Source organism: Diaphorina citri, unplaced genomic scaffold (genome assembly GCF_000475195.1).
Source record: "Diaphorina citri unplaced genomic scaffold, Diaci psyllid genome assembly version 1.1 scaffold2, whole genome shotgun sequence".
In the NCBI taxonomy this organism is placed as follows: domain Eukaryota; kingdom Metazoa; phylum Arthropoda; class Insecta; order Hemiptera; family Psyllidae; genus Diaphorina; species Diaphorina citri.
In genome coordinates, this window is record NW_007377441.1 from 514,595 (window position 1) to 541,404 (window position 26,810).

Consider the following 26,810-nt stretch of genomic DNA (forward strand, 5'->3'; position numbering starts at 1 on the left):
TGTGACCTGTAAGGTGATAACGTTACAAAACCGTTCTCAAGTAATTAGGTACTTGATGCACATGACACTGACAGATTGCTTCATATGCATAGTTAGCTCAGAGAGGATGCAGAGGATGCTATCTTTCATTCAAACATCAAGAGTCACACGCTCCACATCTTCAACACTTTGCCTGGTCTCTTCTTTGTTTTAACTTGGGGCCATACGACCAAGTACTTCCCCTCACAATAGTAAAGGTTGTATTTGACTCTGATGGAAATATTGGGATTCTTCAATCTAAAAACTGTAAATTCGGGGAGAAAATCATTGGACGAAAAGATTACGCTATTACGCTAGTTTTATCTGATCACAGTGCAGTCCCAAGAGCTTCTGGCGCATCCAATCCTCTTGTAAATGTATCTAGAATTCCCTTTATTGGTATTACGTTGGTTTGGACAAAATTGGCCCTTGACGCAAAAGCTTTATTTCGACTTACTACAGTTACCATCATCATTGTGATGCCATGAAAAGCTTCAATATTCACAAGTCCATCTCGGGGAATCTCTTTGAAGGTGTGCTGAGTTTTTTTTACTTTCTTTCATCAGCGTCGAACTATTTCAGTAGCACAATATTTTGACATTCAACTTTGTACTTGATTATTTTATGAGTTGTTTATATTGTTACAAAATGATGTAATCTCTCGGTCCCATTGTTTACTTCACTTCTCACCACATTGTCTAGGAGCCCATCCTTTCCCTTTCAATTTATTGTTTGGTGTTAAGGACTTTGAAGAAATTGCTTGGTTCTCACCACATTGTCTAGGAGCCCATCCTTTCCCTTTCAATTTATTGTTTGGTGTTAAGGACTTTGAAGAAATTGCTTGGAAAAAAAATAGACCTAAACAATTGACCAATAAAGTAAATTCGGTCTATTTGTTTATGTTGTACCCACATTATTCCATTCTATTTCTAAATCCAGCTGATTTTCTTGAATGTTTAGGTGGTGCCTTCATGAGATGTTGAAATAAGAACTTGTGTATTCATTGAGCAACTAAATAAGAAGAGAGGCTCGAGGTTTCATCTTCCTTATGTAAATTTAACATATTGAAAATCCGCTTTCGCACCTGTATGTTGTGGCAAAGGGAACTAAAATTCTCAGAGCTTTTTCCGATTTGAACCCCCCCGCCAATCCCGCAAAAAAATCTCAGAGGTTTTACATCGAAGTTTTAAGGGTCCGTTCACATCGTCACATAAATTTCCTTCATCCCATCTTTTTTTTCTATATCTTTTGTATTTTTTTTTTCACTTAGCGCTTAGTTCTTTTTACCCCTCGAAAAAGTGTATTTTACCCCTTGGGGGGTAAATCCCCCCAGGTTGGGAACCAATGCTATAGAGATTAGAGACGACAGATAAATTGACGAAATCATCGCTCACCAAAGTCAACTTCTTTTGAATTTAGAAAGCTCTCTTGATTTACCCTAGTTAGTTTCAAATTGACTGCAGTAAGGTCAATAGTTAGCAACAAATTAACCATGAACAGATCTACAGCTCCCCAAGAGGAACTCTTTTTGGAGCTCCAAATGTTGAAAAGTCTTGCTAGGAGCTATGTTACTGGTTGCATTATAGTATGTTAATATTCTAGTGGCTAGTGTGATAAAATACTGGAAGGTTTTTCCATAATATCTTTCTAAATACCGCCCTTTTCAGACTACCAGTTCGTGTGTTTATCATTAGTTGTCGATCAGCAGTGGCTGCTAAATCAATGTGTTCCGCGCAAGGTGTCATTGTAAGATTTGTGAGGCGTCTAATCAGATCAACAAGTGGAACGTGCTATTCATATTCATTAAGAGTAGGCAGTGTTGGTACGTCCTTATTTTCCTCCGTTAAGGTTATGGAGAAACAGTTCACTATAAGTATATTATTACTTATTAACTTTGCTCGTTGATCCTAAAATCTTGCGATAATACTAATGAGAATGTTTTCTTCTCTTTCATGCTGTTGAAAAGTAGGAATAATTGTGAAATTGGTGCATTCATTAGATTATTTTGTAATTTGTTAATCCCTACTTATTAAGGTCGGTCCCTAATGATGAGACTTTTCTGAAGAAAATATCCAACAGTAGGTATTGCTGAAATGTTTACAGATTCTGTTCCTACGCAACATCAGTCACTTTGTCAAAGTTTCTGCCACTTTGCCTGTCATCTCGTTATGATGGTTGAATTGGTCAGCTCAATCCAAGGTCATTTTCCCATTGTTAGGATCATTAAAGTCAAATATTGTATTCATCCAATTACGAAAGGAAAAGTACCTACACGACTCTAGGCAGAACCCTCCAACCGTATATGCCCCGATATTTTCCAAGTTGATGAAAAATATTGTATCATTGTTTTGAAATGGTTGTCTATTGTTGAGTGATGAGTCCCCATCACTGTTACAGCTTTACTTTGGCCTCGGGAGCACACTTATTCAAATAATTAGGTGGATATTATAGACTTATTTGCACAAACTATGTATATCGTTATGATTAGTCTGCGCTCATTAGTACAAAGAACATTATTCTAAATAAAATACATAATTTTATGTTTTAGCCGATTTTCGGCTATTACCAAGTAAACAGTCAATGTAACCACATAATAATACGAAAATTATCTAGGTCACTCACAAGAACCCAATTAATGAAGTACTTATGGGTAGGTACCTATATTTAGCAAAATCACCCATGGACCCATAGTTAAGAATTTCCCAGTCCCGATTTTGAAAATTTGGACCGATTGCAATACTTTCATTACTAGTATAGCTCCGCTATACTGTAGTAATAGAAAGTAAAAAGATCCCAATAGAGAATGGAAGGCCATGAATTTTTGCAGTTGGACTGTGGTGAAGTGTAAGGAAGCTTGTAAAATCTGGACTATCTGGAGAAAACTGTCTAAGCTTCCGTGATAAAATTGTCTGAAAATGGGATTGTATGAGGAAGTTTCCATTCTATTTTTGCACTTGGACTGCAGTGTATACGAGTACTCTTGTAGGTAATATTAGGAAAGTAGCTCGTAGGTCCGTTATTTAGGACGTCCTCAAAAGAGAATCTACCAAGTCCTGCCACTTCTGAACGGGAAATCAAACAACATTACAAAATTTTATTATTCCTTGTGTAATTTTGCATGATGTCTACTTTTCCTGAACAAAATCTCATGCGGCCACCTTTGCTCCAGCAGTGACTATACCGAAAAAAATTCTTTGTGTAATGGTTTACTTTTCCTGAACAAAACTTCACCTGCTCAACTTTGCTCCAGCAGCGACTATCCCGATACTCACTCAGCAGAAGCAAGTTTACTTCTGTCCTGACTAGTGAGGCTGGTATGGTATCCTATATTTAGTCATACGGTATGAAGCCCAGTGCCCAGTGGTTGGGGGACTTGATGTTTCCATACACGATCACATGTGAGATGGTTCTGCTCAAGTGGTTAAAGCGATGATTGGTATCATTGACTCAGTATAGTTGAAAGTGATAACAAAAAGATCCCAATAGAGAAATGTGAGGACATGAATTTTTGCAGTTGGACTGTGGTGCAGTGTCCGGAAACTTGTAAAATCTGGACTATCTGGAGAAAACTGTCTAAGCTTCCGTGATAAAATTGTCTAAAAATGGGATTGTATGAGGAAGTTTCGATTCTATTTTTGCACTTGGACTACAGTGTATACGAGTAATCTTGTAGGAACATATTAGGAAAGTAGCTCGTAGGTCCGTTATTTAGGACGTCCTCAAAAGAGAATCTACCAAATCCTGCCACTTCTGAACGGGAAATCAAACAACATTACAAAATTAATTCAACATTACAACATTACGGGAAATCAAAAACATTACAAAATTTATTATTCCTTGCGTAATTTTGCATGATGTCTACTTTTCCTGAACAAAATCTCATGCGGCCACCTTTGCTCCAGCAGTGACTATACCGAAACAAAATTCTTTGTGTAATGGTCTACTTTTCCTGAACAAAACCTCACCTGCTCAACTTTGCTCCAGCAGCGACTATCCGGATACTGGTATACATTGAAGATCGATGAATCAGTGTGAATGAGAAATCATCTCCAATATTATATCACTTTAGAAGTAAGAAGCTGTTATTGGATAGCTCTTTTTTTTCAAATTCATTCGATTTAATTAGAGCATACCATTTGACCAATATAGTCACAATTAAACGCTCAAAAACACGTTTGTGTGAGAATTGCACGGCCGAAAAAAATGATAGTCATGGGTTGATGGGGTGCAATCAGCCTCGTCAGGACGTTTGAACCGGATTTAAAGTCCCGTCATTGTCATTCTCGGAAAAAATCTAGGAAGGCACACCTCAAATCATCCTCAAAAAGATAAAAAAGGCCCACTTCTCTTAACGAATTTTTCTTGAAATTTATCTACCTAAATAGATAAAAATGGAAATGGAAAATTTCTCCGTGGCATATAATATAATATCTGTTAGTAGCCCTGTCTAACTCTTTTGACATGGCGGGGCGGAGTGCTACCACGCTCCTTCATAGAAATTCAATTTACAGCTTTAAAGGAAAAAGGCCCACAAATCCACGATAAACAAGAAAAAAACGAAGACAAAGGAAAGATTTTCTCCTTGGCGTTCCACCAAACAACTCGGGACGACTCGTTAGCTTTAAGCTCATCAACAATATATCACGTATGGAAACGTTGTGATAGTTAGTGTCCTCTGTTTAACGAGCCGATTCATCATCGGATGCCCATAAAGTGACGACCATCGCATAACCATTATACCTTGTTCTATGGGAAGACAACCATTCAAAGGTTGTTCAGACGACCCACGCACCTGGGGAAAATTTCGTAATCTGGGGTACGTGCTTTTCGATCAGAATTTCGATAATGTAGACGAGCCTTTTTTGATTGATCTCATTCTTTCTAAAACATATACCCCAGATTTGTTGATACATAATTATGTATTTAGTTTAGTAACCTATTATTATTTATTAGTACCTACGAGTTCATACCAATAAAATTTTGCTGGTTATATCGGAAAATACGAGTATATAGTTAAAGGTAGGGAAACACGGGGCAAAATGGTACTCCACCCTACCTACTTGCAATACGTCCCTACATAATGTAAATGTTTTATTTTCATGGACGTTTTTTTTATATCTGTCGTAATCGTATTTTTAAGTTACATTGATCATGTAAAGGATGATAAATCACTTTATCAAGTGATCAAAAAAGTACCCTTGGAATCTACCTATAGGTAAGTAATAGATATTTTTTCTACGACAATCAATGATCAAGTTTACCTAGTCGTATGTTACACTGTGAGTACCTATACATATTGGGTTAGTAAAGCTAACCACATCCATTCATAACAGTAAATAAGGCTTACTTTTTACATAGCTTGATATCAGTATCCAACTATATTGGCCACAAGTATGCCCCAACAAGATCCATATCATTTCAGATGGCATAAGTTTAACTAAAAAAAAAAAAAAAAATCTTATCGCTTACGTTTCCTCATTGATAAAAAGAAGAAAAAATCCAATAAATTATGGCCACAATTACAAGCATTTATCACTCACCTATGGGATATCGTGTATGATAACATAGGGACCAGTGGCGATACTTACAAATAGATACTAGTATACGTACTCATAATGTGATTATAATAGTGATACTCGACCAGGACTAAAGAGGCACTTTACAATATCAGTAAACTATCAAATTGCTGAATTATGAAATTGAGGATGAAATTCCAAGCCCTGACAGGGATTTGAACCCGAGATCAGAAGAGCTGTCAAGGCAAAAAACTGATTGGATAAAGGTAGGGTTTCCCTAATGACATTCTGAAGAAGCTCTCCAATACTCAAAATTTTAGTTTGGAGAACAAGGCAACTCAATTTGTTAGAAACATGGTCCCAACCCCCATCCTTGTGGACAACAAATTCCTTTTCAAAGTTTTCGTAACGCTTTATTACTGTGAGCGAATACAGTGTTTTTACACAGTAGATATCTTTCACGTTTCATAGCCCATCAGAATTCTTCGAAGATCTGAAGAGATCAAAGGATTAGCCAAGTTCTAGTCTTCAGACCCACAAGCGCACCACTGATCCAAGGAAAGAGAAGTTAGGTTATGATGAAATATACTTTGAACTCACGACATCTTCAGACTCCAACACATTAGAAGAAGTTTGAGGGATTTGATTTAGTTCTTCTGTTGTTGTTGTTGTTGTTGCTCTATCTAAATAAATATAAAATATAACAGATACCTCGGTACCTACCGAGGTACCTGGCAAGACTGTTGGTCACTGAATGTGACCGTTTGAATGCATTTGGAAATGCATTGTGGAAAAGATAGGATTACATGTAGAAGGGATTCTCCAGATTTCTGGAGTGCATGGTACGAAAATCAAGCTTGAAAAAGGCCAAAAGAACAGGGAAGTTCTTCAAATAGAATAATTTGTACCAATTACGTACACAAGTGCGAAATCTTACTAATATAGAGATCCAAATAATATCTCGGTTTGATTTCGACAACACATGACATAACGAGTGAGTATATTCCATAAAGTTTCTAGAACCAGTTTGACTTTTTCAACCCCTGAACACAGAAAATTCAACCCCTGAACACCAAAAGCTTTCCACGATTTCAACTAATTCTGAAAGATTCTGGAAGTTCATCACCCAAACTCAACTCCCAGGAGATTTACTCAGGGAGGTTGATGTGCGTCACGTCTTAGACGAGATGACTAGAAGAACTTTGTGCAAAAAAACCTTGGCGTTAGTCCACTATCAGATTTTTTCAATCTGGCTCGAGAGTAGAAAGTCGCACGAGCGTTGCACGCTTACCTTCCCCATAGTGAGAGCTCTTCACTACCAGGGTGCTGGGTTCGACACTCTCCGAAGACAGAAAGATGGAGAGACATTAGGAAGGTCTTTGAAAATGTTCGTTGAGAATTTTACATTTTCAGATTTGACTCTTGAAAGGAGGAAAGATAAGTTATCGAAAAAAAAAAGATAAATACCAAATCTAAGGCAAGTCACAAAAACAGAAGTCATTAAAGGCAAAAAAGGATTAGACATCTCAATCCTGCTACAGCTCAAAAATAGACGGTAAGAATCCGATTTTTTTCAGAATTCCCGGCCTGACAGGTCCTCAAGGTACTGAACAAGATTATCTGTTTCATTCAAGAGACATTCAAAACAGCTTTATAATAAATTTATTACGGGTTTATATTTGTTTGGAGCACTGATAAAAAAGAAGAACAAGAGACATTCAAAACAGCTTTATAATAAATTTATTACGGGTTTATATTTGTTTGGAGCACTGATAAAAAAGAAGAAAAAAAAAAAATGAAAGAAAACGCATTGGTGTAATTGCTATCTGTGTGCCAACAGAAAATATCTCTTGTTGAGCCGATAGTTCGATACTATCTTTTCTTACCCTCGCGTGGTGTACCAGTTATACAGGCATTAGGTACATACGAATGTACCTACACCTATTGTACGTAATCTCAAAAACATTGTGCAACCGTTTCTCGGATTTATTGTTGTTTGGCACAACTTTTATTGCCGGCAAGTTGAAATGTATATGGGCTCAAAAAGTTCACAATATTGGCTCGGCTGGAAACACAGGTCTTGCCCAAATGTCAAATGAGGTTTGACTTTGCCTCGAGAGTTCCAGGGAGCTGCTATGCCTACCCAGGTAGCCATGTTTCACAAGAACGAATTCGATCAGCATGTCTTTTCATAATTATACCTAGACTTAAATGCCTGCTATGTATTGCCTGCGTATGATAAAAGATTAGACATATATCTTTAGCAAACGCATTAGTTCCAAATCCAATGTTTCGCTTAATATCTTGGGATCACATAGGTGGGTGTTGTTGAGTAGTTCTTAGCGAAGGCTAAAGAAAGGCTGGGAATGCTGGACCCAAATTCCTCAAAAGAATTTTTCTTCGCAAATCACGATAAATTGGACTTGCCAAGAGGAGACAACACTGTCTCCTATGAAAACCCTTATGTTCATTTTCATCTAACCTATTTCAGTACAAATTAACAAGGAGTCGCAGCGGCAAAAGTGATTGGATACGGGAGAGCTCTTTCCTACATTTCCTCTAAAAACTTCACCATAGCTCAAGCAGTAGGTAATACAATCCTGTCATCTGCTCATTTCTGCTCAAGTTACTATTTACTATGAATTTTAATAAATTGTTTACGTTATTATTATTATCCAGTGAAGTCATACGTTTTGGTTCTTGGCTCCTCTCAGCGTCAAATTACAACTAATGGCCAACTTCCGCGCTATCAGAATATCCTCCCCTCCTGTGATTGGCAGACCGTGGTAATTGGTTAATTGTTAGCTCCTCGCTCTCATTGGATATGCATTGTTCGGATGGGAGTATGTACGCGTGCTCAACATACTTATGTTTACATTGGGATTATCTCGGATACAGGGCGTAACGTAAGTCTTGTGGGAACATCACAAGTTGCCATAATATGGTGTAGTTACAGGTATCTGAGGCTTAGGTGTAGGGGCAAACAGCCCTAAAAGTTAGGTTAAGCTTATACGAATCTACAGGTAGATATTAAAAAATTCAAAATCTTCTATAACTTTTTGGATGCACTTAACTTGTTTTCACAGTATTCATTGGATTCTAAAATTGGTGGATGTGACGAAACCCCCGTTTCTTATAAAAACAAAATTAGTGGATGTGACAAAACTACCATTCATTTTATTTACCATAATGAAGCACACAATCCATCTCCAAACACTTTTTCCTGATTTTAATCAAATTTACCTAGGTACCTATGAGGTGATATAACTGCCTCTGTATTGTATTGAAAAATATTTTTTATAAAATAAAAATAAAAAATTACCTACCTAGCTACAAAATATTTTCCATAAAAAGATAGAATATCTTAGAACATAGCTCCCACTCACACCCTGTCTGTTCCTATCAGTGAATGTTGGGCATGTGTGTTTTAGTTTGATGAGCTCATCAGTTACCAAGCTACGTCTATTGGTAGATACCTACCGCTATGTGGTTAGCTCAGGTTATAGTTTTAGTGGTCTCTGGCACCTCGGTAGACACCGATTGATCCTCGCGTATCCGAGCAATTATGTACCAATCTACCCACCGTAGAAGCAATTATAAGTTCAATAATTTACCTATGAACCTGTCTCGGTTACCTCGGTAGCAAAGTGGTTGGCGCAAGTCGCTTGTCGTCTGAATAGGACAGCGTGGGTTCGATCCCCGCCAAGTCATATTGAAGGTACCTATCCTTTATTGATTTGTGGAATGTGACGTCCTACATAAAATGGTGGAATGCTGAGGATTTTGGGCTGATTATAGGGTCATCAGATGAGGTAAGCAAGAAAAGGGTTATGAAAAATGTATACAACTTTTTACTTTTTCCCATTTAAACCTACATACATACAGACCATGGGCTAAAAACCACTTTTTTGACATCAGGGGATCCCAAAACGGATATTTCGAACAATCTCCCGATTTTGAAAATTTGGACCGATTGATGCAATACTTTCATTACTAGTATAGTGTAGTAATAGAAAGTAAAAAAAAAAAACTATTTTGTAAAGACAAAACTTGTAAAGTTAAGCACTGAAACCGAGAGCATGGCTTCTCACAGTAAAACATGACGTCTGTATGTTCAAGCTAGTACAACATGCGTACCTGAATGTTCGTAACTGTAACAGAACAATACATGACTATTTCTGGAAAATATAATCATTGTAAGCATTCTTCTTGTTTCGAGAGAAGAGTCAGTTACATAAATCATAACTAGCAAAGCTCTTGGGCTGTTTAGCATCTCCATATAAGTTATCTACGTTCGATACATGAATCATCGGAAGAGAACTGAAACTATTGCAACCATGTTAATACATGAACTACATTGGGATGGGCAGTATACTCGAATGAGAAGCGATAACAACCATGCTGAAATTGAATTCAAAATAGAGCAAGGTGCTATTGATATCAAACACTTTAACCAGACATCATTATTAGGTCGAAGAAATGGTCCCATCCCTGATTGTAAGTTGTAGCCAACATTTCATCATTTATTAGATACATTTGTAGTCAATGTTGACCAATAAACACTTCATATTTTTTATTATTATGATATTGGCATTTATAACCTGCAGTCCTGCACCTTATTTTGCTCAATCCTAGAACACGCTAGTCAAAGACAAAAAGAACCAGAAATAGCCAACAACTACAAAAAAAAAGACTCATTTAGAACATTGACAAGTTGGTATTGAACAGAAAACAATAAATTGACTACAGTGTAACATTTCAAGCAAGTTTCTTGCGGCATTTCAACCCATAACTCGCAACATTGAAGCAAATAGGTGCCAATACTGCCATCAAAATTACAGGGGAAAAAAATTCATGAACCCATAAAATAAACATTAAAAATCAACATAAATATTGCTCGGTTCTGCAGATAGAGCAATAGAAGCTTGCATGTACTCCTTTTCAAATAAAAAGAAATTATCTTTTAATCCTTGGAAATAAATGACATTAAAAATAAAATTATTAGGAAAAAAACTCCCTTCGGTATCCAAGTATTTATAGCATCGCAACATGCTTACTCGATGTATTTTATTTCATTGGAAGGTTATGCAAATATTTTCCTTCTCATTTCTTGTCAGAGTTATAATTTTTATTCGCCTATTCAATAACTGTCTAATCAAACAAATAACTCAATATGAGCTCAGCCCTCATAACCAAGACATAAATTCTAGTTAACACCTAAACTCAAAGCTTCCTGTTCTGATTATGATGTTTCTAATTAAGTCATTTTCTACGGACAGAAAATACTCAAGTCTGAAGGGCCTTAGACGTACGTATATGCCTAGTGAATATAAGTTATAATTTTCTCCTTTATGAACAAGTTAGCTAGGCATTTGCTCAATCTATACATAGGTAGGTGACCAATCCAGCTCTAGGCTCGTTAGAATTTTGTAGTTCTCTAACCAATAGCATCTGATATGATTATGTTCAAAGCTTGTATAACTTTCGAAGAATTATCCAGCTTAATAATTATACATAGGAGCTTGTCAATTAATATAGAATGCAACATAATATGATGCATATAATTATAATTACTGTTATGCATCATTGTTGCGAAAATAATAATTATAAGAACTGGATTCACAGGAACCCTCAGTGTCGTAGGCTGCTTTTTTTCTTTGGGGGAGTAATGTTATTGAAATCTTAAGGATACAAAGTGGAAGAATTTTGATCAGCTTTATAAAATGCGACAGTAGGGTCCATGAATCACTTTTCATGGGACGTGTTATCTTTGGAATTCGCAGAAGATTTGGAGAAAGCCTGACTATCCTTCTAATTAGTTGTTGTCTATCCGAAGAGTAGGTTGATAGCCCATAGTAACAATCAAGTTTCGAGAACACAACGCTTCTCGTTTGGGTAAACACAAGCTTTGGTCATAACAAGATGAGCCTCGGTAAAATAGTGAAATAGTAAATTGTAAACTCTAGTAATTGTACATTGAGATCCCCGGAGCAGTTCCAATAATCAGAATGGCAAACCATACCTGGCTGGCAACCAACACACTTTCCAAGAGAAACAAAACACGTGAGCACAAACAATCCTTTGCAGATTTTCAAGGTTTTTCCTTTTGTAACAATGTTTTTTAAATTGGTTTTGTCTTCAGAAATACTTGCTCTCATCTGTATCAAGGTTCCTGCTGTACCTGGAGGTGAAGAAGCGTCTGCTAAGGACATTTTATACACACCCAAACATAAGAGCACTTGGTAACGCAGAGGAAAGTACCAACTTGGTACTAATTAAAATCGTAAAACAACTAGAGCAACTATCCGGTAAGCAGAACATTAAGAAGACCTGGGCTTCTCCTGTACACCTGCATACAAATATGTACTATTCGCATCTTGAGCAAGTTTGAAAAACTAAAAATGGTTAATTAAGCATCCGAGATGCATACAAAAAAATCCTCTTTGAATGGAATGCAGACCGCATAGGACAAGTTGTCCCCTACTTGCTTGCTTTGGCTGAGCATCCTAGCCGTCCTATGTTGTTACTTCTTAATGAAGCGCTAGTTACAATGTTAGGCCAGCAAGTCGGTTGTTTCTTCACACTTTATCTGATGGCGATGTCCACATTTAGTCACTTGTTTTGTATAGGAAAACATTTAATCTAATAATATAATATATTCAATATATAAAATTAATTAAAAACACCATCAATGGGTATAAAATTTTAATTGCTCACAGTGGACATCGGTCTGACAAGGAATTAGCTCGCACTATTTCTTCATATGGAGAAATTCTGAGCTTCCACTTGGATAAGAACAATGCTTCTTTCAATTTTCAACTTTTTTTCCGATCTTTTTATTTTTTTACTGAAATCCGGTTACTTAGCATAGGCATAAACTCCGTTTGATGCTTTTTTCTTCAAATTCCTCAACACAAAAACTTCGAAGCCGCGCTATTTTCTCGTCTTCAATTTGATGGAACTATTATGGGCGGTGTCCCTACATCAATGTTGCTTATGTTGCTGTGACCAGAGACTTTGTATCGAAGAATGTTAATGGAACATTTTTCATATTGAAATTTCTTCCATACAAGGCAAGATCACGAAGACCTCTTCAATTTTCAACTTTTTTTCCGATCTTTTTATTTTTTTACTGAAATCCGGTTACTTAGCATAGGCATAAACTCCGTTTGATGCTTTTTTTCTTCAAATTCCTCAACACAAAAACTTCGAATCCGCGCTATTTTCTCGTCTTCAATTTGATGGAACTATTATGGGCGGTGTCCCTACATCAATGTTGCTTATGTTGCTGTGACCAGCGACTTTGTATCGAAGAATGTTAATGGAACATTTTTCATATTGAAATTTCTTCCATACAAGGCAAGATCGCGAAGACCTCTAGGATTGGTGATGGATTTAATGTGGATCTTTCCACCTCACAGCTTAACACTTTATCAGTGATGGATGACTCAACTATCCCAGGTCAAGGATCAAAGAGATGTCCCATCAGTCCCATGAGGAAACATTCTTTATTTGTATTGCACATAATTATATTATGTATAACGTTATGCTTTTATATTGAAATAGAAAAATCGTACGTACAATTTAAGGTATTTATGGCGATTTTCAAATGAAAAACACAAGCTATTCATGTCAAATTATTAAGACCTACCATTTGAAAGTCGACATCACTACCATTTGAATTTTGATGGGAAATGGCAAAGATTGCTTTAGGCTTTAGGGAATGGGAAAGACGAACTTCGAACTGCAGACTTGACTTGTGTCACTTCTATTCTTTGTGAAAAAAAAAGTCATGACACCCAAATTTGAAATTATAAAAACCTTGGTCCATTGCTCTGGAGACGTTACAAAATTTTATTAAGACCTACCATTTGAAAGTCGACATCACTACCATTTGAATTTTGATGGGAAATGGCAAAGATTGCTTTAGGCTTTAGGGAATGGCAAAGACGAACTTCGAACTGCAGACTTAACTTGTGTCACTTCTATTCTTTGTGAAAAAAAAGTCATTACACCCAAATTTGAAATTATAAAAACCTTGGTCCATTGCTCTGGAGACGTTACAAAATTTTATTCATGAGTCTGTGCGTTTTGCCCACCAAAGTAACCTTTTTAATTAGAAAACTGTACAAGAGATTGAGGAATTGAGGATGCACTCTAATGTAAGGAACTTGAATCTGGGCTTTTGTTGACACTTTTCAGCCTTTTTACAGGTTATACTGGGTTTCTCTTTTTCAGTATTCTGATTCTGCGATATTTACAGGAATAATCTTCAACCTGGATCTGGGAGCAGACAGGACGATCCTGTATTCACAAGTTAGTTGCAGAATGTATTTTTAAGTACAAGTGCAGAGGTGAATTGCATGTAAGCTTATAGCTTAGTTATCAATCATAAAAGTGTAGCCCACTCATTGCCCTTTCGCTCTGAATCTTCGTCTGAATGAAGATGAAGATGAGACTCAAGTAAAGTTGATGAGGTCTATTGGCTGTTTTGTCTGAAATCTGAATTGGTTTTCTGATTTTCAATAGGGTTTTTTCGACGACCTTTTAACACTGGAATACCAGGCCTTGGGCATATTATCTACATGCCTCCGTAATTTTGTAAAGCTCGCTATCAACAATGAGGTGAATAATAACTTTATCCACTTTTAATGTGAATCTAACTATTTCGTACATTATTTTAACTAGTTTTGATTCAAAATATTGGCGCCTTGAAAATATGATCCAATATAAATATATGAAAATACACCCGGAGAACCAATATGATAGTCACAAAAGTGTACTTCAACTATCCCAGGTCAAGGATCAAAGAGATGTCCCATCAGTCCCATGAGGAAACATTCTTTATTTGTATTGCACATAATTATATTATTATGTATACGTATAACGTTATTCTTTTATATTGAAATAGAAAAATCGTACGTACAATTTAAGGTATTAAAATTTATGGCGATTTTCAAATGAAAAACACAAGCTTTTTATGTCAAATGACAACCCCTACATAGTATCTACCTCTCAACAACTCCTAGATCTACATGCCTCCGTAATTTTGTAAAGCTCGCTATCAACAATGAGGTGAATAATAACTTTATCCACTTTTAATGTGAATCTAACTATTCCGTACATTATTTTAACTAGTTTTGATTCAAAATATTGGCGCCTTGAAAATATGATCCAATATAAATATGAAAATACACCTGGAGAACCAATATGATAGTCACAAAAGTGTACCGAACAAAAATAGCTGAGATATTTCTATTGTGATTGATGAAATCAAGTGGGTAATTTGTGAGAAAGTTTCGACCAAAAAATCCTTTTGGAAGAAGATCCATTTCTTGGTAATTCGATAACTCATAGCGTTTCTACAATCAATTTACTACATTCCTGATCATCAAGAGCTTTATAAAAAGGTATAATTAACTAACTTTTCGGAAGTTATAACAATAAATTAAATTGTATAGCAATATCAATAGAAACCAGATAGAACGCCCTTCCTTGTTCAACGTGCACCTAAATAAACAAAATATTTCTCTTTCATTAGTGGAAGTTATCCATACAGGGTGAACACAATGTTAGGTGTTTAGAACTTTTCCAAACTTGAAATCATTCTGAGCTCAACTTCCAAAGCCTTTAGCTCAAGGGTAAACTATGTATTTCATGAGCTGCTAGTTCTGAGAAATCATTCCCCCCTTTTAGTTTTCAACTTTGTACCCTAGGAAATTTCCGCCATCGAATCTGTTTCGAATTTCCTAACACCCTGTATCGTATTCTAGTAATCATTCTGAGCTCAACTTCCAAAGCCTTTAGCTCAAGGGTAAACTATGTATTTCATGAGCTGCTAGTTCTGAGAAATCATTCCCCCCCTTTTAGTTTTCAACTTTGTAACCTAGGAAATTTCCGCCATCGAATCTGTTTCGAATTTCCTAACACCCTGTATCGTATTCTAGTGTTGTACGAACCGAATTATTATCATGTCAGACTTTTATATCTATCTCAAATGGCACGAGCAACAGTCGTGACGATCTAATAAAAAAAATCTGGTGTGAACATCACACGACTTTCTATTACATTAAACTTCGCAACTGTAAGCCCATTTAAACCTGTAGTACGTACATACATACGTACGTACGTACGTACGTACGTACGTACGTAACGTACAGACCATGGGCTAAAAACCACTTTTTTGGACCCTTTTAGTTTTCAACTTTGTACCCTAGGAAATTTCCGCCATCGAATCTGTTTCGAATTTCCTAACACCCTGTATCGTATTCTAGTATTGTACGAACCGAATTATTATCATGTCAGACTTTTATATCTATCTCAAATGGCACGAGCAACAGTCGTGACGATCTAATAAAAAAAACTGCTTATTATTTCTGGAAATTACAATAAGATAAATAGTGAGAGGCAAGAGCTCTTCCTCTGCCAACCTAGTTATGATGTATCAAATAAAATTAAAGTATTATGTTTTGTAACTCGGAATATCACTTCTGCTGGCAACGAGTGATGCTATGGTTGGGAAACCTTTCGGAGATTAAGAAGGATGGAAATTGTTTGCTTTGCAAATATTTCTCTGGGCGAAGACTTGAGTTGGTACAAGAGTAATCATAATTACTAATCAATATTATAATCTTGATCTCTGACACTGGAAATTAAAAGATTGCCCTATGTCATCATTGCCAACATTGACACAATTTACTAAGGCATTCTAGTAAATCGCTAATGTAATGGGCAGGTTCTCAAAAAAGAAATGGCTTACGCCGTTACACCCCTGCCATGTGGTACCCTGATAAAAATGAAGTGCACCAGACACAGACATCTCCACCAATTTACCAGAGAGTATCAATACCGCGGTATCGGAGTTTAGACATCTCCACTAATATTTTCATCAAGCACTGTATGCTACGCTAGGATATGGGAGTTTAGACATCTCCACTAATATTTTTTCAATGAGTGAATAGGAAGCTAGGGTATCGGAGTTTAGACATCTCCACTAATAGGAATACCTAGCTTCAAACTTCTTATGCTAGGTAGGTTTGGGAGTTCAGACATCTCCACTAATATTAGGAAAGCGTCACAGATTTTGGGTGACAAGTTGCAGAAACTTACCGACCATTCTCAATGCATAGCTGTCATCTCAAAGCTTACCTGAAAAAGAAAAGACATTTAATAATTAGTTTTGACTTAAGTGAAAAGAAACTGATGTACCTACCAGCTAACAGAACAAATGTAAAATGAAAATCAAATCCATTCTAAAAGTCCAGTTTATATTACAAGAAGGATTCATACTTCATAAGATGAACACAGGAATTTACAATAGTAAATACTCAAGCCAAGACTTATTTCAATGGCTTGCCATTACCTCTACCAACTTTACCAATTACTGTATATTTATTATATCCCATAGCAGTTTTTAATTATGTAAAACAGAACGTTTGAGCTTGTTGAAAATTAATACGGATGTCATATACTTTGCGGAGAAGAAATTATCGAAGCATGACTCTCATCTTGTGGCAGAACCAAAGGTGACCTCAGCCCAGACCCCCCTCAAGATCTCTTGATCTCTATTCTTCTCAACATTCGAGGTAAAAACATGGAATATGTATGAAAGCTTTTCATACGGTTACCTACATTTCGTATACGTTTAGATCATTTTATTTAGGTACAAAGTTCAAGACTGATTTTACTAAGTTATGTTTCACCAAGGACTTATCACTCCAAACTTTTGCAATGCTCACTCCTTTGGAGTAAAATTCAGATTCAGACCGAGATGTCCTTCGTAGGATCGTAGGTCATCCTACGAAGGACCTCTGACCTGCATATTTTTCCCGAAAGGAAAAGGATTTTTCCATTACCCGGCACCCTAGGGAAATGAGTGTGAAAATCCAAGGTGTGGTCATCCCTGTGAATCGATAGTCAACTTTGGCAGAGCCACCTCGATTTCAAAACTCTTGACTATTTTTTCCTATTTTTTTTCTTCTTTTTCAAAAAGAAAAAGATTTTACTAAGTTATGTTTCACCAAGGACTTATCACTCCAAACTTTTGCAATGCTCACTCCTTTGGAGTAAAATTCAGATTCAGACCAAGATGTCCTTCGTAGGTCATCCTACAAAGGACCTCTGATCTGCATATTTTTCCAGAAAGGAAAAGGATTTTTTCATTACCCGGCATCCTAGGGAAATGAGTGTGAAAATCCAAGATGTGGTCATCCCTGCTGATTCGATAGTCAACTTTGGCAGAGCCACCTCTATTTCAAAACTCTTGACTATTTTTTCCCTTCTTTTTCAAAAAGGGGGGAAAAAATGGAAGACTAGCTGAATCGCACAATGAGTTTCCTATTAAAACATGATTTATCGTCGAACGCAGTGATAAAAACTTACGTTTTAGAGTTAGTAAAAAGAAATATTACGAAATAACCTGAATACCTATAATATTCAATGAATGAGATAAATAATATATTTGTTATTGTAACAATGGACATAAACATAGTTCAGAACCTACAGGATGCCCTCAAGTTACGAGTTTTATGGTCACGGAGATATTTTTTCTTCACATTCCGTTGGGGGTGATTTGACGAGATGTATTCAATGAATGAGATAAATAATATATTTGTTATTGTAACAATGGACATAAACATAGTTCAGAACCTACAGGATGCCCTCAAGTTACAAGTTTTATGGTCACGGAGATATTTTTTCTTCACATTCCGTTGGGGGTGATTTGACGAGATAGTTTCTTTACGTCGTGAAATAACGGCACTTGACTGGTACTAATCATTGGTTTGTATTGTTCTAGGAGGTTCTCCGCGGATTTATTTATATTAAGAGGCATGCATAATATCTCCGAGTTCAAGAATAATAAATAAGAGAAGATGCATACTTGCGATAGCCTTTATTATTAAGAATCTAATTAATTTATAGAGCATACCTACAGCGTGGTAGTAGGACCTCATCCATCTAGTTAGCCTCAGCCTCGCTCACAAAGAAACGGTAATTAATTTCCAGCTTATGTCTTATGTCGTATTAGATGTGAGTGGTACCGGAGAACAAGCTCTGCATCCGAGAACATTGGATGAAACAGACACTACAATACATTGTTCATTGTGTGGCGTGGAACAACTGGGATTAAGACGTTAAGGAAGGCAAAATTTCAAGCTACCTACGTTACCTAAATGCCTATGTGTTGAGAGAACCAGCCGATTTCAAATGATCGATTGGATAGAGAGGGACCCAGAAATGTTTGCAGTGAAAAGCTCTTTGAGATTGCATAGATACGTACGTACCTTTGTTGAGAACATTTTTTAAAAGCATTTGCAGCTGACACTAACGTGGAAGCGCTAATAAAAAAATATTTCTTGACCATGATAAGGCTTTTCACTAGTTTTCACAATTTTATTACATCGAATTTTCCCCTGACCATCACTTTTCTTTATAGTTCCCTGAGTAACCCAATGGTACTATAGTTCCCTGGTTTAATATTGGTAAACTGACTTCTATCTTTTTATTTCCGAAGTCTATCTTTCAAGCAAAGGAAAGTACACATATTCATACTGTTTGATAGGCACTTTCAAAATCTCGAATACGTCTTTCCCTACAGCAATTTTTAGATTTTCCTGCAGAAACTTCACCTAAGTCTTTTGCGACAAGAACTTTCCAGTTTACACATTCATTGATGCATCAGAACAAATATTCGTAAATGCTTAGACATTTACGAATTCCGGTTTACCATGTCCTTCAGCCAAGGAGTGAAAAGGCTCGTAGCAATAGGTTATCGTTTTGTAAGGCACTCGGGCACTTGCTCATAATTTTCAGTCATTGTAGAGTAGGTACTCAATGATGATTTCTCTGTTGTTATTTACAGCTTCACTCGCGGAATTTTACGATTTTCAAATTGGTCTTTTTCTTATTGAATGAGAGAACGCGTGTACTAGATTCATTTCTTTCAAACGAAACCATCTTTTTGTGGGTTTCTTCGTACGTTTTCAGATGGGTATCGTTTGTATTGATGTTTTTAACGGTGCTTCTTTCTTGTGAATGATTGTTTTATGATCTGTTTTCTATGGCGCTTCTAAGTTGTTCCCCTTTTCAAGTTTCAAATGTTCCTATGCATCTAGCTTGATCTCGCCGCATTGAGAACGCGTCTGAATGTCCCTTTCCGTTCTCAGTAAAGATGTGGCCACACATCGTCGACGCCGTCCATCGATGGTCGCTCGACAAGGTAAAGAGATGAACCTATGTTGTCGAGATATCTCGTAGTGTATGGTTTCAGTCGACGTCGATCATTGGCGTCGACTAGGTGTGGACACAGCTTTACATTTTAGATCGGTTTCCCTCGACCAATATTGATAGTGAAACCGTTTTGGAAGAAGATCCATTTCTTGGTAATTCGATAACTCATAGCGTTTCTACAATCAATTTACTACATTCCTGATCATCAAGAGCTTTAGAAAAAGGTATAATTAACTAACTTTCGGAAGTTATAACAATAAATTAAATTGTAGCAATAGAAACCAGATAGAACGCCCTTCCTTGTTCAAAGTGTAGTGGCTTACCGCGTACACACGTTATATCAAATCCTTAAATCTCAATTAATTTCTGCTTGTGCCCCCGAGATGAAGGAGGAGACCATGTTAAAAAAATTTTCAATGCTCGCCAGAGAGAGAGAGACGGATTCTGGCCAATCTGATGTGGCGTATTCTCGGATTCAAAAGTGAGATCCACGCCGGCAGCTGTGGTTAAGATATTCTGTCATAAATCTCAAACACATCCCAATGTCCTAAACGCCAGTATTCGGATAACCAGGTAACCAGGGGCTCCCCGAGATATCCGAATCGATCAGTTCGATTCCGTTCAATGTCTTTGCCTGCTGGGGTCTACAGTCTACAGATTCAGAAATGGGGTCTACAAATTGAGAGACAGAGATGTATTGTAACATGAAGGTGTGAGGTCTAACGCGCATAGCGGAGAGCATCGAGCAAAGCGTCGATTTCAAACATGTTTGATTTCTCCGCTCGCATCGCGATTATTTTCTGATAATTTTTTTCTTGTGCTGTTCATTCTGTTGTTTACTATTTTGATTCAATTTTTACTTTCTATTACCCTTACGTATAGGGAACCTATACAAGGTAATGAGAAAGTATTGCAATCGGTCCAAATTTTCAAAATCGGGAAATGGTTGGAAATATCCGTTTTGGGATCCCCTGATGTCAAAAAAGTGATTTTTATCGGTCCAAATTTTCAAAATCGGGAAATGGGTGGAAATATCCGTTTTGGGATCCCCTGATTCCAAAAAAGTGGTTTTTAGCCCATGGTCACGTATGTATGTACGTATGTAGTATGTATGTGTGTACTACAGGTTTAAATGGGAAAATTGGAAAAGGTGGTATACAAAATATCTCAAGAACGGTTAGACGTAAAGCGATGAAATTTGGTATGATATACCGGTATGGTCCAAGGACGCGACTGTAACAATTTGGTTAAAATCGGATAGTCACTCATCCAGATTTTAACCAAAGTCAATGTTTCTTCAGTGGGCAAAGGTGGTATACAAAATATCTCAAGAACGGTTAGTCGTAAAGCGATGAAATTTGGTATGATATACCGGTATGGTCCAAGGACGCGACTGTAACAATTTAGTAAAAATCGGATAGTCACCCATCCAGATATTAACCAAAGTCATTGTTACTTAACAATTGTTTCGGTGGGCAAAGGTGGTATACAAAATATCTCAAGAACGGTTTGTCGTAGAGCAATGGAATTTGGTATGCTATACCGGTATCGTCCAAGGACGCGACTGTAACAATTTAGTAAAATTCTGATAGTCACCCATCCAGATATTAACCAAAGTCATTGTTGCTTAACCCTTGTTTCGTAAACGATATAAATGGTGAAATTCACCGTGAGTACCTCGTGATTGATTAATAACATGAATTCCTTCTCTTCTGTTTCCTCGTGCTGGGAAGTATTGGATTCTCAAAGCAGAGTTTTCAAGCAGAAACAAATTCCAATTATTATTATCCCTTTTCAAATAAGTAATTTAAAATTATTAGGTAAACAAAATTTATAACTCACAAAGGAAAACTGAAGAATGACAATAATATAATATTGAACATTGGGAAAGGAGGGAAAAACATGGGGCTAATCTATGCGCTTTGCTCCTTACTGTGGCTAGCCTCAATCCTTGCTCTATGCTCGTACTCCATGCTCTATCATCGATGTAGCTCTATGCTCTATGCTCGCCGCTCCACTGTGTTCTTAGCCTAAGAAGCTAGGGTATCGGAGTTTAGACATCTCCACTAATAGGAATACCTAGCTTCAAACTTCTTATGCTGGAATCGATCAGTTCGATTCCGTTCAATGTCTTTGCCTGCTGGGGTCTACAGTCTACAGATTCAGAAATGGGGTCTACAAATTGAGAGATAGAGATGTATTGTAACATGAAGGTGTGAGGTCTAATGGTGACTCAATGCAAAAGCTTGAATAGCGTTAAGTATAAATAGGTATGTTTCTCTTTTCTGCGGATACAATAATGACCATTGTGATGGTGTGATAAGGAATATCAACCAATAAGATCATTGGATTAATGTTTTGAATGTTCCTCAATTGAAACTTTATCAAAAGGACGTTTATCAATTCCTTCGTAAAAGATCACTTGAACCTTTGCAGATTCGAAAACTACACCTTTGTACCGAAGAGACTCAGGGGCTTGCATCCTCCATGTTTTCCAAATTGACATTGAGATGAGCTGCCCCTTCAGGTGGTACAAGAAATATTACTTCTTCTCGAAATTTTGTTTCCAACTTTGCCCGGGGTCCAAGCCAAGGTGCATTATTGTTTGTTTTAGATTTAGTGATGTTTGTGTGATACGTGTGTTGTTAACTTACTCGAGTTTGTCTTCAGGGGCAGAACGGTTTTGCACCCAAATTATCTTCGGATATGTTGGGTTGTTAAGATTACTTCTAAAGATAGCCAACGTCTGTAATCAAACCTACCAAAGACCTCAATTTCAGTCCAGTGGTTCACCTATCAATGATTCAACTGAATGAAAATATCTCTGCATTTCATCCATGGTACGTGTACGTCTAGCAAGGTAACTCCGTGAACTAGACTCATTCTTTTGCGTTCTGTAATCAAACCTACCAAAGACCTCAATTTCAGTCCAGTGGTTCACCTATCAATGATTCAACTGAATGAAAATATCTCTGCATTTCATTCATGGTACGTGTACGCTGTACGTCTAGCAAGGTAACTCCGTGAACTAGACTCATTCTTTTGCGTTCATATATATCAATAAGGTATGGTGTCAGTGACGAAAGACGAGGATAAAAAATAAGGCAACAAATTGTGACGGCTGACGGTGAACGGTATAAGTGTGTGTGGATCCCGTCACGAACAAAACCATATGACCAAGTCAGTCACCCATCCAACAAACATACACACATCCAACAATCTAACAAACACACATCGAGTCACGAGAGCAAACACCTCACACGCGAGACTTTAGATGACTTTCACTGGGGCTTCCAAGCTTGATTTGAATAAATCTAAACGAGAATGCATTCTGTTAGATGCATAATCTAGAGCACTGCTAAAGACACCTCTGTTCTCCGCACTAATATCAAAATACCGGAAGTTTTCTGACATTAGAAGGTTTCTTCATTACTAACCCATTCCTCATTTGAGCACGGTCCCATGGTCCATTGCTTCGTCAGCTTGGATTATCAAACTTCTGATGGCGAGTAATTAATATTATATTTCAGTAACCTGTTATTAAAAACTATAAAAACATTAGTAGGCGATAATGGTCCTATCCTATACATCAGCAAGCTTATTTCTTATAGGTATTCTCTGAACGATTTCCTTACGTAAGGATGTTGAAAAAGATCATTATTGAGGCGATCAATCATATTCACAGTAGATACTATCAGAACCATTTTGGTTGGTCTTCAATATTTTTTCCTCTCTTATTTGTAGGTAGATGATGTCACAAGATCTGTGACCTACGTGTTTAGTCTCTCCACACAGTGTTTGCAAGAACGATCTGTAATTTTCACGGAAAACTTCTTCTTGGAAAAGAGCGAGGAAAAGAAGTTGAAAGGCAACCCGCTTCAAAGATGTACAAATCGATAGAAGGACAGCTACAAGCCCACCAAGAGTTAAAAACAGATCTCTCTACCGATGTAGAAGAACACAAGTGTGATATCTCGACTGTCCAAAGAGTACCACATAAGCAGACAACATACCACAGTCTAAAAGTCTCCGTCATAATTAAAATAAATACTATGAATATTTACACCGGAGTGCTTGGAATACCGAGATCAAATCATACACAATATTGTAAGTAGCTTTACGTATGCCAATGCAGATCTACCACCGTCTAAAAGTCTCCGTCATAATTAAAATAAATACTATGAATATTTACACCGGAGTGCTTGGAATACCGAGATCAAATCATATACAATATTGTAAGTAGCTTTACGTATGCCAATGCAGATTTAGCCGTACTTTACCTATCTATACCGATATTAATTAGCTGTCTTGTTGGGGATTCAATAAAGCCGCCATATTATGCAGGAGACATCTTACCGTTTTGTTACATTATTATAAATGAGCACGATATCAAATGAAATGTAAAAGCCAAGAAGCTCCAAAGAGAAGCTTTCCCATATGAAAGTAAAACAACTAATAATAAACTTCTTGCCTGCACTTCCTCAGTAAGTAGAGTTTGGAGAGCAACGCTTTGTCACATTGGTTCAAGAGAAGCTTTCCCATATGAAAGTAAAACAACTAATAATAAACTTCTTGCCTGCACTTCCTCAGTAAGTAGAGTTTGGAGAGCAACGTTTTACCACCTTGGTTTGGCAGAATACTTGACTGTCAAGACATGTTGAATAATGTCTTTCTATCTGTTTCTCTAAAATATTATGTACCTTAAAATTTATACTTGCAAGGAATCTTGAGCATTTTTAATTCATTGATTGCCAGAAATGTTGGTTGATTTGTCCAAAAGACTTACCTATACAAAAAGTGGCAATGCGAAACTTTGAACATTGGAGCGATTTATTTTCACTATAAATCAAAATAATCCATGAATGTTGAATCACATTGATTTGAGCACCTAGGAAATTTAAAGGTTACGAAAATCCTTAAATTGTCGTAGGCCGTTTTCATTTTCATTGGATATTTTCTAACACTTTGAATAACTCTCAGAGCTATAGCATTTTGTAGATTAGGTTGGGATTGATATCAGCAGAAGAATTTAACAATCAGGAGTAAGGTGATCAACTCTCAGTTACTAATTACCACTCTACAAAAGCTTAATCAGTTCTGAGTCGAAGTACCTATGACATATTTGGTAAACCATTTATACATTCAGCAAGCGTTGTGCTGGCTCCGGTCTTGGCAGAATACTTGACTGTCAAGACATGTTGAATAATGTCTTTCTATCTGTTTCTCTAAAATATTATGTACCTTAAAATTTATACTTACAAGGAATCTTGAGCATTTTTAATTCATCGATTGTCAGAAATGTTGGTTGATTTGTCCAAAAGACTTAGCTATACAAAAAGTGGCAATGCGAAACATTGAACATTGGAGCGATTTATTTTCACTATAAATCAAAATAATCCATGAATGGGAATCACATTGATTTGAGCACCTAGGGAATTTAAAGGTTATGAAAATCCTTAAATTGTCGTAGGCCGTTTTCATTTTCATTAGATATTTTCTAACACTTTGAATAACTCTCAGAGCTATAGCATTTTGTAAGATTAGGTTGGGATTGATATCAACAGAAGAATTTAACAAGCAGGAGTTAGGTGATCAACTCTCAGTTACCAATCACCACTCTACAAAAGCTTAATCAGTTCTGAGTCGAAGTACCTCTGACATATTTGGTAAACCATTTATACATTCAGCAAGCGTTGTGCTGGCTCCGGTTTCCGCGGATTTATTTATATTAAGAGGCATGCATAATATCTCCGAGTTCAAGAATAATAAATAAGAGAAGATGCATACTTGCGATAGCCTTTATTATTAAGAATCTAATTAATTTATAGAGCATACCTACAGCGTGGTAGTAGGACCTCATCCATCTAGTTAGCCTCAGCCTCGCTCACAAAGAAACGGTAATTAATTTCCAGCTTATGTCTTATGTCGTATTAGATGTGAGTGGTACCGGAGAACAAGCTCTGCATCCGAGAACATAGGATGAAACAGACACTACAATACATTGTTCATTGTGTGGCGTGGAACAACTGGGATCAAGACGTTAGGAAAGGTAAAATTTCAAGCTACCTACGTTACCTAAATGCCTATGTGTTGAGAGAACCAGCCGGTTTCAAATGATCGATTGGATAGAGAGGGGGCCAGAAAATTTTCGCAATGAAAAGCTCCTTGAGGTTGCATAGGAACGTACGTACCTATACTGAGCAAATTTAAAATCATTGCAGCTGACACTAACGTGGAAGCGCTAATAAAAAAATATTTCTTGATCATGATAAGGCTTTTCACAAGTTTTCACAATTTTATTACATCGAATTTTCCCCTGACCATCACTTTTCTTTATAGTTCTCTGAAACCCTGAGTTTCTTTATAGTTCCCTGAGTAACCCAATGGTACTTACCTACCTAGTTTATGGTGGCCCCACCCACTAGCCTGTCTGCATCAGGAAACAGTTCCAGGACACATTGTGATGGTGTCTTCTCCAAAAGTCCCCTCCGAAAGTACTTTCTGAAACATAGGACAAAATGAACAAACCATTAGATTTCAAACTTGATTAGACACTGGACATTGAGAAAAGATAAACTGCTGATAAAGTAGGTACACAGTAAAAGAAAACCTTGTCAGAAGCCGAAGATTTTGGAGGCAATGCCCAAATACCCTCGAAGATGTTCTTAGTCAATAAGCCTGAGTATTGTGTTCACAACAAAAAGATTGTCGTAAAGGTAAGAGAAAAATCGAGATTGTCATGTGAACTAAAAATACAAATTCGACCAAAAAAAGAAAGAAGAACTGAATGATTTTTTTTGTTTGTTTTTTTAATTACTAATGCGTAGATTTCTTAAACTTTCTTGTTGTAGTGCAGTAAACGATGAAAAATTGTTGCAAAACACTCAACATTTGTAACTCTGCACATGTTCGTCCATATACCACAAGTACATACTCTGACCGAAGAAAAAACCCTGAAATTATGATGTACCCGAATCCAGAGTGAAGGCTCATAAATCATGATGAAGATGCTGTCTTGCTGGGAGATGGGATAGACCGATAAGTTTG

General features: G+C 36.8%; 1 protein-coding gene across 1 annotated transcript in view; it reads right to left on the reverse strand.

The window, feature by feature from the left end:
- The window catches only part of LOC103508921 (MDS1 and EVI1 complex locus protein EVI1-A), a 166,368-nt gene that overhangs the window by 30,921 nt on the left and 108,637 nt on the right, over nucleotides 1-26,810 (reverse strand). Inside the window, exon 2 of the mRNA XM_008473537.3 lies at nucleotides 26,162-26,264. The gene's annotated coding sequence lies outside the window, so the exon portion shown is untranslated. The remainder of the gene's footprint in view (nucleotides 1-26,161; nucleotides 26,265-26,810) is intronic.